General features: G+C 40.8%; 1 protein-coding gene and 1 pseudogene across 1 annotated transcript in view; one reads left to right on the top strand and one right to left on the bottom strand.

The window, feature by feature from the left end:
- Positions 1-13,956, top strand: part of LOC124613042 (glutamate receptor 1-like) — a 1,340,173-nt gene that overhangs the window by 920,733 nt on the left and 405,484 nt on the right. The gene's annotated exons all lie outside the window — the stretch shown is intronic.
- LOC124614197 lies at positions 8,899-9,016 on the bottom strand (annotated as a pseudogene).

The following is a 13,956-nucleotide window of genomic DNA, read 5'->3' as shown; positions in this document are numbered from 1 at the left end:
GTACTTTTTGTAGAAGAGCAAGGCATTCAAACGGATATTTCTTTGAATCAGTACAGATTTTAAAAGTTGTGGTAGAGAAGAGCAAGATGGTATTAGCTCCCAAAGTCCGTTTATGGATTTGTCCAGTTTATGTAATAAGCCCCTTAACTAGTGTCAGTTGTTCTCGAAGCGTAGATGACAGCGCACGAGATCGTCCTGCCTTTGACTCGACTTCCAACCTTACTACCTTCCGATGTGAAATTTGTGTATCGCTCTCCTGTTCGGCTTTAGTGAACCAACCAAAGCACAAGATTGGCGACACCACCTCTGACGGGTCGCTTGAATTTGCGCAGCCAACGGCGCCATTTGCTAACTTCAGTGCTAATTAACTCGGAAACGGCGAAACATATCTAATTTTTTTCTTAACAAATTTTTCTCTGCGCAGCCTACCACGCAACATCTTTACAAGCTCTTTAGACCGTTTCTGACCACTGTGTACATATAAATATATTATCCTGTTATTTTAATGCAAACCAGCTAAACAGCTGATCAGTCAAAACACTGTGACGACTGGTAACCTAGAGACTGAATCCGCCTGGTGACGTAGCGGGCACGTAACGCTGTAAGGAAAGTATGGAAGGAGAGATGGGCGAATAGAGCACACTTTTCCACTTTTCCAAAGTGAAATAAACTGAGCATAACCTTCACCTCTTACACGCAGTGATGAAATGAAGGTCGCCTGGAGGCGATGAGAATTCAACACACCCAGAAAAGAAATACAGGGAACCTTTCGAGCAACGCTACGGGCCGCTAATTGGGAAATCCGGGGATTTAAGAGATCTTACGAAGAGCAGTATTGTTGTGACTTGGCGTCTAAATACGAATATCTCTGAAACGGTGAGACTAGTTGTCTGATGGCGAGCTGCGGTCATGGGCATATGTGAAAAGTTTTCTTTGCAGTGTGAATGAATCCTTCAGCTACATTTAAAGACCTCGCTAGTCAGATATCGATTTCAGCACGACCGTGCACTGTCTTCAGGGCCCTCCATTATAAATCTAGTAATCAAGCCAAAAACCTGGTAACCGGCTTAACAGGTACACCACTAGAGGGAATAACGACACTGCTGTCCGCGATGATGAATCCTTCCCTTCTTGCTTTTGGTATTGACAGCCCATCACATCAAAATCTTGCTGGAGACCCAGTTTCCTATCGACAACGTAATCACAGAAAACGCAAAAGGTGTTACGGTGCTCTCTTTCAGTGACCGTTTCCTTCTGCCGTTGTCATTCTCTCCCTGTTTCTTCTTTGGTAGGTATGTGGGCGTTTCTTTTCCTCCTCCTTTACTCTATTCAGTGCGCGAATGTGGATGTGTGTGCGTGCGCGCGTGCTTGCGTGCGTGTGTGTGTGCGTGTGTGTGTGTGTGTGTGTGTGTGTGTGTGTGTGTGTGTGTGTGTGCGTGTGTGTGTCAGAGAGTGAGTAAGAGAGAGGGTAGAATTGGTTGACAGGGATTGAGACTGGACGGAGAAGGGATGAAATGCAGTTAATGAAAGCGTGCAGTCAAAAGGTAGTATGAAAATGTTCATCTTTCATTCAGCAAAGATTTCTTGTGCATTTGCAGACGTGATAAATCAATGATATTTTGTATTTACTATATCGACGCTTCACATGCAATTTAGAGGACTCTACATATAAATAAGAACACTGTATGTGGAGTGTTGTAACACGAAACTGACTTACAATCATTAATAGGTAGGAAGAACCCTGATATACGAAACTCCCCTCAAAAATATCGGTGTTAGGGACCCTCTATTCAATTGAAAACGTGATCTGAGAGCAAGTAATCAAAGAAAGCGTCACAGTAATGCACATATTTTGTAAATATGTGAAATGGTGAACGATTTTGCATAGCTATTGTCCTTGAGGGTCAACAGTAGGTAAAAACTAATACGGTACTAACCAAGATCTTTATGTGGCTATTTCTAGCTTCTAGCTAAAAGTAGTGATATGAGTATGTTTCCTCATGACTTAAGTGGTGAACATGGACTCTGAAAAATTTATCACTGAAATACTTCGTCAAACCAATATGAAAATAACTTCAGTCAAAAGCAAAACGTTTACATATAATGGCAGTGAATTGAAAACGAGACAGACGGAAAAAAGTAAACTGTTTATTATTTATTATTTCAAAAGTGATCCTCAAAACTGTTAATATATTTATCTCGCTGTGAGAAAAGACTGTTAACGCTTTCACGAAAAAAGTTTGCTGCTGTCTGTGAAACCATGACTGTACTTAGGTGGACACCTCTTAATCCAGAGCCAATCGACAGTCACGAATGCCATTCTTCAGGATTCCAAAAACACGGAATTCGCATAGTAAGAGAGACGGATTTTATGGAGGATGTGTAAAGTCTTCCCAACTTCTGCATTGTGCTCGAACTAACCTTGATTACGTCTGGGCTCGCCCACATGCCACCACTCCTAACTACCACTATCTCATGTAACATAATTCGTTTGGGCCCCTTCTTGCCCTACGATGACATCGTCTGTTGCACAAACTCAAATACAAAGCAAATAAGTAACATTAACTCAAATTTCCTTTAATTTATATGATAGCAATATTCCCGCATAATTATTTCACTTGTAAATGAAAATTTCATATCATCATTCTCCAACTCTCCTCTGTCTCTGAAAATCCAGTCATTAACGTTTTCAAATACTTCCTTCTGGAGTATGTTTCCAAAGAAGAAACTGCGAACCACAACACACTACTTAGAAAAAAACTCTAATCTAGCACATAAATTAAGGAAAAGTCATGATAACAAATATAGCTTAAATACATAGAAATATTTATTATTAATTCATTGTCAGTTCATTTACGTACAAACAATCCACTTCTGGAGAAACACATTCATATACACATAGACTGACAGAGTGGTTCCTCATCTCTTACATGTCAAATTACATGCCACTGTCACAAGAACAGAAAATTATTCAAACATGCAAAACTTGTTATCCCTTGATCTTACACATAACAATTGTTTCGCGAAAGGAATGCAAAAGAAACTGATCTTAGTAAAAAATGTGATCCGTAATTACTTATATTTTGTTGATTCATTCCATAGCTTCCCTCAAAATGGTTATGTTCACTTACCAACGTACAGGGAGGAAGAAATACAAAAAATGAAAGGAATAATACTGTAACTGTTCTGTCCAGATTCCTATTATGTATGTCCTAATCAAGGTCTTGGTTGATTATTTATTTAATTAATTTTCGTATTATTTTATTTTATTAATTTTTCGTATATTTCTCGGTATCTGTTCAGAATAAATATAATGTGGCTTCCCCGTGTAAAACGAGTCTCAGTTTCATTCAAAGCGCATAATTTACCCCTTACTTCCCCACAAGTTAAAATTTAAAAAAATCTACGTCATCACACTATTTAAGTCTCAATTTTGGAGAGAATTTATTAGAACAAAGAAATTCATTTCAATTATTTTTATCTTCGTACAACTCGGTACAGCCACAAGCAAAATATTTACCTCAGAAAATATTCAGTACCAACACAGCCTAGAGAGATCATACAATATCATATATATAATCAAACTTTAGTGGAACATTATTCATTTTATGACACAATTTATCGTGATTCACAACCTGAGTCACAGGAAACTCATCTTCATTAATGGTGAATAAACTCAAATTCGTTATGTCAACTCATTTTACACAAAATTAATTTATGACAGATGACATTATTTCTAATAATTTTCATAGTCATTACCAATACATTTTCGTTAACACTGACGTACAAAACCTTTTTCACATATGACGATAACCCTTTGACACATTCCACTCTAAGATGCACTGAGATTAACACAACTACACTCATAAAGATGTAGCCCAGAAGTGTCGCTTCATCTAAGCAACTTAATAATCGAACCTTCAGAGTAAAGGAACTTAATAATCATACCTTCAGACTAAAGTAACTGAAAACTGTTAACTGTGCACTGATTCAGTACATGCTTATGCATGATTTATACCAAATATTAGATCTTACTACACAGAAATATATTCACTCAAGACCATTCAACAGATTTTGTACTGCACATAAAAAGTCTTCTCCTGTATCATTACACTATGCTGCAATTATTTTCACACAACAGCAGTATCATAGCCTCAGACACATTAAAACATAAAGCGAGGCCAACGAGGAAAATTCTGCAGTAACTCTACACATCAAATTATCATAAGAATTGCATCGCTCGGTCATCACACTATATCACACATACATACAGGAAAGTGACATCGATCACACAGAAATACACCTCATCGAACGAATAAGTAGTTAGCAACAAAATACACATAAATTCATGAAAAGCATTACCATAACAAGTTGGACAACATAACAGTCATCTGAAACTCACTATTCCCATTCATTCAAACGTACCAACCGCATAGAAATAGTTTACCATCAACTACGTGATCTGTTTCATAATCGCACATTAAAATTTATCACAAGAAGTATAAGGAAAGCATAGTCATCATCCAAACATAATGAGGAAAATCACTTCATATTCTCTACTCACATATAGCTGCCCTTAGAGGATAAATTGGCAACGGCCTTGCCGCAGTGGATACACCGGTTCCCGTGAGATCACCGAAGTTAAGCGCTGTCGGGCGTGGCCGGCGCTTGGATGGGTGACCATCCAGCCGCCATGCGCTGTTGCCATTTTTCGGGGTGCACTCATCCTTGTGATGCCAACTGAGGAGCTACTCGACCGAACAGTAGCGGCTCCGGTCAAAGAAAACCATCATAACGACCGGGAGAGCGGTGTGCTGACCACACGCCCCTCCTATCCGCATCCTCACTGAGGGTGACACGGCGGTCGGATGGTCCCGATGGGCCACTTGTGGCCTGAAGACGGAGTGCTAGAGGAGAAATTGTCTCACATAACGCTAATTTTAACACATAAAAACGCTCTTTAAGAACCAACATTTTAATCTTCTGATGGTGCTTACAAAAGAAGAAATATTACTTGAAATAAATAAAATACTGACTGTTACATTCTGAGTACCTCAACATCTAAAGGAAATCTAACAGTGCCTCACACTCTTGTTCCAATTACTACCTTCTCTCGTAAAATTACTGTCTTCCATCCTGGAGATCCTTTTAATATCTTCCTCTGTTATTGCCACGTCTATACTTACACGAATCATATCACCCACAATCATAGATTCTGTTATACTGTTGTCTCTTGTCGGCATAAGAAAACTGATTTTTATTCCTACTATGGCCATTAGCTTCACTATTGTCTTACTGCAACTTTTGTAGTCAACTCTGGAAACTTTCTACATTATCTTTGCAGTGACCATATTGAATAATCTAGGGCAAAAGTGAAGGGAGTTCCATGAAACAAGTGTGAATCATTTCAGCAGCAGTGTGAGAATTGTACAAAGATTGATTATTTCACAGCATGTGTTCAAGGAATTGAGCTGGTTTTGGAAAACCAGAATGACTGAAATTTTGCATCACAGTTTACAGTCTAATGACTGAAGTTACCATAGCTGCAATGAACTCTCTCATGTTTTACTGTGCCTTGTACTGCCTAAGACCAGTATTCAGAAAGTAACAAATGACAAACGTCCTATCAGTCACAATTACAAGCTGATACACACATTGGCATTCACTGAAATCACTAACGTCGATTTCCAGTAGGGTTTTGTAACATGTATTGTGTTCGAACATTATGGATTAACTCGAAGAAATCGATTTATTGACACATAGTCATCACGGATTCAGAAAATATCGTTTTTGTGAAACACAACAAGCTCTTTATACACATGAGGTAATGAGTGTTATCGATAGGGAATGTCAAATTGATTCCACACTTTATACTTCCGGAAGGCTTTCGACACCGTCTCTCACAAGCGTCTTCTAACCCAACTGCGTGCGTATGGAATATCAGCTCAGTTGTGCAACTGGATTCGTGATTTCGTGTCAGAAAGGTCACAGTTCGTAGTAATAGACGGAAAGTCATCGAGTAAAACAGAAGTAATATCCGGCGTTCCCCAAGGAAGTGTTATAGACCCTCTATTGTTCCTAATCTATATTAACGACATAGGAGACAATCTGAGTATGCCTCTTAGATTGTTTGCAGTCGTTTTGTAAAGTCATCAGATGACCAAAACAAATTGAAAAATGATTTAGATACGATATCTGTATGGTGCGAAAAGTGGCAATTGACCCTGAATAAAGAAAAGGGTGAAGTTATTTTTGTGAGTACTAAAGGAAATCTGCTAAATTTCAATTACGCGATAAGTCATACAAACCTGAAGGCTGTAAATTTAACTAAATACTTATGTCTAACAGTTAAAAATAACCCAAATTGGAACGATCACATAGATAGTGTTGTGGGTAGAGCAAACCTAAGACTGCGATTCATTGGCAGAACACTTAGAAGGTGCAACACGTCTACTAAAGAGACTGCTTACATCACGCTTGTACGCCGTATTTTGGAGTACTGCTGTGCGGTGTGGGATACGCATCAGATGGGACTCACGGATGACATCGAAAAAGTTCAAAGAAGGGCAGCTCGTTTTGTATTATCGCGAAATAGGGGATGATACGTGAATTGGAGTGGCTATCATCAAAACAGAGGCGTTTTTCGATGCGACGGGATCTTCTCATGAAATTTCAATCACCAGTTTCCTTCTCCGATTGCGAAAAAATTCTGTTGGCACCCATCTACATAGCGAGAAATAATCATCGCGATAAAACAAGAGAAATCAGGGCTCGCACAGAAAAATTTAAGTGCTCGTTTCTCCCGCGCGCCGTTCGAGAGTGGAACGGTAGAGAGACAGCTTGAAGGTGGTTCATTGAACACTCTGCCAGGCACTTTATTGTGAGTAGCAGGGTAAGCAAGTAGACGTAGATGCAGATGTAGATTGCTGGTTCACCCCTCAATTAGCCACACACTAATACAATATTGTGACCACGAGGCCCAGTGAGAGGAAGCGAAAAACTCAAACTGCAGTAACCATCCATGTGGATGAATACTATTTGAGGTATTTCTGAAAACTTGGAATTTTTGAATTAATGAGAAATGATTGTATTCAAAACCAAGCATGCCTTCACAGTTTACAGTTTCATGACTGAAGTTACCATAGCTGCAATGAACTCTTTTCTGCTTATAATAACGTACAGGATCCAGCTCATATTCATGACCAGAATGCTCATCAATGTCAGACACATAGCACCTACCATAAGAATGACCCTCAGCAGCATCTTCACCTAGCTTTTCTTCAGTTTTAGAAGCCCTCTCATTTAATTCTCTTTTTTCTCCTCTTAATTTCTTTGTCATCTTCCTTGAATGAGACCTCTTCTGGATCACAAACACCCACAGGTACAGTACCACTGGAACTCAGCAGTAACAGCTAATTGTGCACCATCATCTATCTTATTAACTATTTTCTGAACTTCTTTCCTATTATGTGACGTACCCTTCCCAGAACTGACCTTTAACTCTTCAAAATTCCGTTCTTAACCGTGTAGTAAGATTTTCAGTTGGTTCTTGGATCTGAGTAACAACTTCTTGCGTGGGCACAACATCCAAATTATGAAAAATGTGTCTTATTTTGTGCTCTTAAAACCAGTAAATCACCTTATACTTGCTGTTCACTCACAAGCTCCTGAGACGTAACCTGAACATCTTCTAAGACAGCAGCTTTATTTTCCGCACTGTAAGTTCTCTCATGAAAATCACAATACATCTCCTCCCTTAACTGAGTATTAAGTACATCAGATCTCGCTGCAACATCTTCTCTAGTTGGTTCAAGTTTTTGCTCTAAATTACGGATACGTCCCTGCAAAATAATAGCGTTGGCTTTCTGTTCCCTTATAATCAGACGCTTCTGCCACTATCCTCTACTCTTTCTCCTAACTTCTCACCTAATTCTATATTACTGGCGTCTATCTTCTAGTCAATCCACTTCACACTATTCTCCAATTTGCCACTTAACCCGTTTTTACTATTCTCCAGTTTGTGTTATCGAGCGTTGTTACTATCTTCTGAATCATCCCTGAGTTCCTTTGCGCTAGCTGTATTACTAGTTTCGAATTTATTACGAATTTCTTATTTAGACTTTCTTCTTTCTAATTTCTTAGAAAATCGTGATCAAAAATATTCCTTGGAACTGAAACCAATAGTCTGCTGTTCAGCTTGGACATGACAAGCAGCGCTAGATACAGAGGTATCTATTATTATTTGTACATCGCAGCTGCCAGTAGACTCAAGTGGCAGGGCCACTTCACAATCAAGTCACAGTAACACACTAACTTCTTGAGTTGCATCATTAACACCACTGGATTTAACACTCTCCATTTGACTAACTGGCATAGTAATTGACTCACTGTAATAAACGTCTTCATCATTGTGAGTAACAGCAGTAGCCAGAAAAATACGAGAACCAGACCACATTCCTAACCTATACCTCTCATTTCCATCGACATTGCTGAATATATCTCCCCGATTTGTAAGAATCATTTCATAATGAGAATTGAAAGAATTAAGAAATAGTAAATGTTCCGGCGTAACATCAAGCGTCGACACGTCGACCTGAACGATACAACAGAGAAGGCTGTGAGACGACGTCAGCCAGTAGTATGCTGATTAGGACGACGTCACGCCAGGAGCGGCACCTATAAAAAAGAACTCCGTCCGAACAGGCCTTGGAAGGCCCAACGGTACCGACCGGCCGCCGTGTCATCCTCAGCCCACTGGCGTCACTGGATGCGAATATGGAGAGGCATGTGGTCAGCACACCGCACTCCCGGCCGTATCTCAGTTTAAGAGACTGGAGCCGAAACTTCTCAATCAAGTAGCTCCTCAATTTGCCTCACAAGGTCTGAGTGCAGCCCGCTTGCCAACAGCGCTCGGCACACCGGATGGTCAGCCACCCAAGTGCTAGCCCAGCCCGACAACGCTTAACTTCGGTGATCTGACGGGAACCGGTGCTACCACAGCGGCAAGGCCGTTGGCAGCGGCGCCTATACAAAGAGAATATAAGCGCCGTTCCAGCTAGCTTCGGCCTCACTAGAAGGACCACACTACAAGAGCCGCACTAGAAGGATAGCCGTGATCCAGACGATTTAGCCGTGACTTTTGAGCTATATTAATTGCTTGCTTGGAAATTGTATATATCGAAGGATTTGATTATTTGCATGTCGCCGGTTGCTTGCGACACCTCCTTGTAAAATGGCAAAGTTAAGTATTGTCAATCCAGTTTACTGTAATAAAGTCTATTAATAAGATTTCCTTGAATGTTGTCTGGCTATCCGAGAAAACAGCTTCCTAGGTGCCCTGTATTAGACGAGTGGGCAGGATCCCACAGTGAACCTCCCTTAGAATGTAACTTCGAACTTCACAGATCAGACAGTGGAGAGAAGAGAAAAACGATCCACTGCAATACGAAAATCTCTCTTTCGCAACACAAAATAAACGAAATAAGAGAATAGTAAACTACTGCTCCTTGTCTTCCTCAGTTTTACTGTAAGATACTCCTTTTTTTAATGGATAATAAAAGCACCAATAACTGAACAACCTCAAAGTTGTATAATGTGTATTATTGACGTATTGTGGAGATGAACTGTGTTAATTGAGCCATAGAACAATTGTATTTTTCCAGTCAATGTGTCTGAGAAAGCGACTACAGCAATTCTACACATGACTCCTTTTTTTAGTATGTAGTTTTTCTTCGGGGAGGAAAGTGTAATGGCATAGACCACTGACAGCCAGTGACATATTTAGAGCACCGACTGCCGCATCCACGGCCTGCTGACACCTGATGCCGTCGTCGTGTGCTTGCTTCCGCGACGAAATCCTTCGGTACGACGACAGCCGAGCGCATAACTCTGCCCCCGTCCGAGAAACTTCCGCATGATGCGTCTTCCGAGTGGTCAGCTCTGAATATCTGTATTCAAAACTCCAGACCAACCGAGTAGGTCATCGGCACGGCAGGGTAATATTATGTCATCTGTCGTGTTAATCACGGCCGCGAGATGACATGCCGTCATAATCGGAATAGCTGGGCTATGCTGTGCCGGGCGGTACTGTACATATGACGCCGCCGCCACCGGGTCGCGAACTGCTGACCGCCCGCCAAGCATCCTGCCGCCGCCGCATTGCCCGAGGCTTGAACGAATGCATAACCGACTTCGTGACCCCCGGGATCCGCCAGCCACCCGCTGTTGCTTTCCAGCAACGGTAATCCATCGCAGCGCCCGAAGATGCCGCTGACTGCCTTTTGCCGGAAGTCAGATAAAAGAAGTTGTAGCTGAACACTGATGAAAATGATACAGATTCAGTTATTGGCAGTTGTTACTAATTTAATTTAAGGCAAGACTGGCAATATAAATATTACATGAAATAATTTTCAATATCAGTTTCCAGTAATTACACAAAAAAGATTCCGGTGAGAAATTAAAAATTTGTCAACACTGACAGGATTACACATTCAACGACAGAAACTGGCACATTAAAAAGCGGAAGACTGTGGGAAACAGAGTTTCTGGAAAGGTAAACCAGTTGTAAGTGTTGTGTTGTGGTACGAAACAGACCTACAATCATGAGTAGATAGATAATGCTTTTACCTGTCAACCTATGGTCTAAAATATCAGTGTCAAAAATATCAGTGTTAATGACCCTGTACCCAGAAGAAAACGAGATCTCACCTCAAATAATTGATGAAATGGTCACAGCAACACATATACTTACGTAAACATGCACCACGGTAACTGAATTTAGTAGGTAAATAATAATGTGCTACCCAAAAATCGTATAATGGGGTTACTTTCAGCTTATAGCCAAAAGCAGTGTTATGAGGATATTTCCTCGTGCTTGTAATTACTGAATTTGGCCTCTAAAATATTTATATCTGAAATGCTCCGTCAAATCAATAGTAACACAAGGTAACTCAAACGCAAAACCTGCACATACTATTGAGAACAAGCGATAACTCATTAACATGTACTCCACAAAATGTTTCACTGTTATCCAAAGAAAAACAACGCGTAGTCTCCCACAGCAATAAGCATTCCAGAACAGCATCCAGAACTCAACTACATGCGCCTCTAATTTAATTATCCAGAGAGCAGGGTATCTGCTGTTAGTAAAGTGAAGTAGTTGTGAATAACTTTAATAATCGGCCGCTGACGTAGCTCTGATGGGACAAAGATTTTAGCAATAGGTGTCAACAAGATAGCGGCATGCCAGCATGTAAGTATTGCATATTCAAGAATAAATTAATAGATTAAGATGCGCAAAATAATTAACAGGAATACTGAATGTAGTTCCTATACTGTATTCTACTCGAATAGATAAAAAAATCGACATATATTCTCGGTACACCTTGGAGTCTTCCAGAAAGTCAAAAAACTATTTGTAATGCAGCAGAGTATGATAAGATTGAATATGCAATACGACGGATTGAAGGGATATTACTCGATCCCGTAGGTCAGCTCCCACATTACGAAAACGAGCGAGTTGAGCCTTCGTTACGCCACGAGCGTAAATTACATTTTACGTTTAACACAGCGCAAGTTCTTCACCCGAAATGATTGCAAAATTTCCATTCTAGTGTTTATATCCTACGACTAAAATGACAAACATCTCCATTTATAACCACTACGGCAGAGTGCGAGGGCAAGCTGAAAAGTAATGTCTCCGAATTTTTTCATGTGAAAGATCTTAAAAGTTTTTAAGTACTCGTAAAACGAACGTTATTAACATTTTACGTCTGTATTCTTCATGTCTACGTATTTACTTCTCTGGCGACAAGCACATTTCTTCCAACGAGAAACTAATTTGATGATACCATCACTGTAGAGTGTTTGGCCTTGTTGACGGAATCACAACCTCAAACTGGACTCGCATTCGCCAGGACGACGGCTCACTCCCACGTACGGCCATCCTGATTTAGGTTTCCCGTGATTTCCCTAAATCGGTTCAGGCAAATTCCCCGGATGGTTCCTTTGAAATGGCACGGCCGGCTTCCTTCCCTCATCCAATGAGACCGATGACCTCGCTGTTTGGACTGGCTCTGAGTACTATGGGACGTAACATCTGAGGTCATCAGCCCCTAGAACTTAGATCTACTTAAACCTAACTAACCTAAGGACATCACACACATCCATTCCCCAGGCAGGATTCGAACTTGCGACCGTAGCGGTCGTGCGGTTCCAGACTGAAGCGCCTAGAACCGCTGTTTGGTATCTTGCACCAAATTAATCAACCAGCCACAACCTCACCTCTGCTTGTACAGCTATATCACTATCAAAGTGAAGATCTCGAAGGTGTTCTGTATGTTTTGGAAAGAAATGGAAATCGGATGGGGCCAAGTCGGGACTCTATGGAGAATGGTCGTTGAAAGTGAACCCGAGGTGTCGGATTGTTGCAGATGTCACACATTACTGATGATACAATAATCACCATACCAGCTTTAATTCTCCTGTGGATCTGAATTGGAAGCACGGTTTCTGTGGTTAGAAACAGTGAGCTGTTTCTCATGCGACGACATGATTAAGTCATACACTGCTATGCTGAACGCTAGAATTCAGAGCCCAGCGGCAGGTAGTTGCAGCTTGCGTGAGCGAAGCGATGAAGTCCATCGAGTAATATTCATGACATGTAATACCTCGACCGATATTGAAAGACAATAAAGAATTCTAAGGCATTACTTTTCAGCACGCCCTTGTAATATGAAAGCTCTCAGCCAAAATCTCCGACACTGCAGACCTCTGAACTAATTGGCGCCACACCGAACACCCAGTAAAATACAAATTATTGGAGAGTTATTCGACTGTATCCGACCTTGCGGTGCTGGCAACTTCCAGCGTTTCTCATTTGTTGAGGGGGCCAGCAGAACTCCAAAGATGCAAATACGCTTCAGGGGTGTCCTATACAGAGAGCTCAAGGATTTGCACGACTAATCGAAGCTGACCGTTTGCTGTCCTTGCTAAATATTGAAAAGACTATTTCGCGATTTCAGAAATCAAAGGAATTGTGGGCAAAGAAATGAAAGTGCAATTTAACAGGTAGCTTTCGAAATGCGTACACGGTTTACGCTGCCCTCTACCAATATTTTACTCTCTGCATGTTTCAGCAAAAGCTCCTCTAAGAATACTACTAGATACGCTCACAGCATTTTTCAGTAATAATAGCAAAACTTTCCTGGAATATCTAGACTGCAATATTTGCGGCACTGTTCATCGGCGATGATCAGGCATTCACCATTGTTGACACACAGCCTTTGTACTTGTATTACTTTCGTTCAAGTTGCTCTCACCGTTTTGTCTACTGTTACACGGACAGTATTATTGTTTGGAAGCTTCCTCATCAGTTTCTCTGTAGCCACGTGAGCCTAAACATATTTCGGTAACCCATGAAACCGTGACCGTAAAACCACTTCTTCGAAGCACGTTCTTAACTTACTATTATCTACTTCAGCGAGACGTAGAATCGATGGAGGAAGCGTCATTTGATGAATGAATGTCTAAGAAAAAGTGGTAGGTGCCCCAAGTTTCACCGATGTTGGAAATCTATTTAGTTGGAAAAAGAATATCGGAATAACTTTTTTCGTACTGCGAAGGACAAAAAAATATTTTAGCTTCTAGAATCGATGTAATTTCCGAGGTACAGTGTAGTTGTTGCTTTTGATTCTTTAATATGCGAACGTAATACTTCAAAGAATGGAGAAGACACATTTTTCCGTAGATTTGTAACTCTCTCTTGTACTGATCTTCTCGTGCGCAGTTTCGTGTTGCGGCTTCTTCTAGTTTCTTGTGCGGCTTCAACAGTAAAGTATGAAAAATTCTCTAGCAACTTCGCCGGCTGAAGTGGCCGTGCGGTTAAAGGCGCTGCAGTCTGGAATCGCAAGACCGCTACGGTCGCAGGTTCGAATCCTTGGATGTTTGTGATGTCCT

The sequence above is a fragment of the Schistocerca americana genome, chromosome 4 (genome assembly GCF_021461395.2).
Source record: "Schistocerca americana isolate TAMUIC-IGC-003095 chromosome 4, iqSchAmer2.1, whole genome shotgun sequence".
In the NCBI taxonomy this organism is placed as follows: Eukaryota; Metazoa; Arthropoda; class Insecta; order Orthoptera; family Acrididae; genus Schistocerca; species Schistocerca americana.
Note: the sequence above shows the minus strand (reverse complement) of the source record. Positions and strands in the feature narration are given on the sequence as shown.